This window comes from Panthera uncia, chromosome X (assembly GCF_023721935.1).
Source record: "Panthera uncia isolate 11264 chromosome X, Puncia_PCG_1.0, whole genome shotgun sequence".
NCBI lineage: Eukaryota > Metazoa > Chordata > Mammalia > Carnivora > Felidae > Panthera > Panthera uncia.
In genome coordinates, this window is record NC_064817.1 from 34,300,983 (window position 1) to 34,303,312 (window position 2,330).

Consider the following 2,330-nt stretch of genomic DNA (forward strand, 5'->3'; position numbering starts at 1 on the left):
CTTCTTGTCTGAGTCCCTTCCTGGTGTATCTAAAACTCTTCCTGGTGACTTTGAGACCCTTCCTAACATGTTCGAGACCTTTTATGACTTGTTTGAGATGCTTCCTGATCCATTTGAGAGCATTCATAATTTTTTGAGATTCTTCCAGATTATTTGGGGCCCTTCATGACATATTTGAAACCTTTAACAGCTTGCTTAAGACCTTTTCTGATGTAGTTGACCCTTTTCTGACTATTCAAAATGATTCCTTTCTACTTCAGACACTTCCTTATTATTTAGTACCCTTCTTCACTTATTTGAGACTCTTTAAGAAGTATTTGAGATTTTTCTTGACTTGAGACTCTTTCTGACATATTTGAGACAATTTCTGACTTGCCTGAGACCTTTCCTGAGGTGTTTAAGACTCCTCCTTCCTATTTGAGATTCTTCCAGGATGACTGAGACACTGTTTGACATGTGTTTTTTTTTTTTTTTTCCAACGTTTTTTATTTTATTTTTGGGACAGAGAGAGACAGAGCATGAACGGGGGAGGGGCAGAGAGAGAGGGAGACACAGAATCGGAAACAGGCTCCAGGCTCCGAGCCATCAGCCCAGAGCCTGATGCGGGGCTCGAACTCACGGACCGCGAGATCGTGATCTGGCTGAAGTCGGACGCTTAACCGACTGCGCCACCCAGGCGCCCCTGTTTGACATGTTTGAGATCAATCCTCCTCCTTCTTCTTCTTCTTCTTCTTCTTCTTCTTCTTCTTCTTCTTTTCACAAATGAGACTTTTTATTTGTCACCATTGAAAGTCTGAATTTTAAGCATATTTTTAGACTGATGGCTCATATTCATCAGCTTGTTCAACTTCAGCACCTGCCTCATCCTCAGTAGCTTTTTCAGGATGACTACCTTTACCATGAAACACCATGAGTTTTCCCAATTCAAACTTGGGCTTCTTCATCATTTTTACTTTTCTAACAAAGATGTCATGGAGTGGATAAATACATTGGCAAACATTTTCTGTGTCTTTCCCAATACTGTCTGGAATCAGTTTATTGGCCACTTCTTTTAAGTCATTTGTCTGCACCTCTAGGGTCATGATTTATATTATCTTCTGGATTTGGCAGACCTATTGGTGCTAGATGTAAGAGCTGTTCTAAATCTGATTGTTACAATTTTTAGGAAAACCAACACGGAGTAGGTGAAGCAAATAACCTTCAGTAGTCTTGACATTGACATGAGTTTTAATCATTGACTGCTTTTTTTTTTTTTTTTATATAACTATGGAGCATATTTTGTCACAGGTAAGATCTCTGCCATGGAAGTAAGTCAGGCAATTTTTGCCCAGTATATCCTCAGTAGTTAGCTTTAATTTTCTACATGCAATTTTATCATTCAGATCAGCAAGATTCACTTCAAAAACACCACCCTTGAGGCCATCAGATAAAATTTTGCTTCCTTGAATTCTTGTCATGAGTGTTTTTCCAATATTTATTATTAATTGAACATAGCTGGTGTTTTCACATCATACCAATCTTTCTTAGAAATTGGATCACTTTCTTCTTGGCTCCCTTTTTGCTGCCTTTCATAAGGTGCTTAATCTTGCCAGCTACCATGGTTCTGCCCTGAGCACTTCCTTCTTTTTTGAGACTCTTTCTGACTTCTCCATCCTAACATGTTTTTGATCCTTCCCTACCTAGTTCAGATTCTTCTTCACTTATTTCACCCTCTTCCCGATGTATGTGAGTGTCTTCCTGACCTATTTGAGACCCATCCTTATATACATAAGGACACTGGAACTTTTCCTGACATCTTTGAGACCCGTTTTGTTTTGTTTGAGACTCTTTCTGATAACATTGAGACCCTTCCTAACTTCTTTGAGACCCTTGCTGATATGTGAGCAACCCTTTCTGGTGTATTTAAGACCCATTGTGATGTATTTGAGAAACTTCCTGATTTAATTCTAAGTGCTGAATCAGTCCCTGATGCAGTCTTAAGAGGAGGCAAAAAGACCTTTAGCCTCAGACTTGAAAGACTTTTCTTCAAGCATTTAGTCAAAAAACGCTTATGACAATATATCAAGAAAAATCCATCAATGCTTTTTCCAACCCTTAACTGCAAATGGACAATGAAAACTTTTATTGGTCATTTTTCTAGGCTTTTAATCAAAATTTTCTATAATTCTGCCTAAGTATCAGTGATTTTCACTAGAATATAGTTTTAGCTATATATAATATATATAGAGAGCCAAAATAATAATGTCTTACATGACAGAAAGCAGTTCATTACTCCCTCATGTTAACAACATCTGAGCATATGTAGTCTGGGGCTGCTCTGTCGGCACCAG

General features: G+C 38.3%; 1 pseudogene; it reads right to left on the bottom strand.

The window, feature by feature from the left end:
• Positions 1 to 720: 720 nt before the first annotated feature.
• On the bottom strand, positions 721 to 2,037 carry LOC125932352 (40S ribosomal protein S3a-like; annotated as a pseudogene).
• Positions 2,038 to 2,330: the final 293 nt, after the last annotated feature.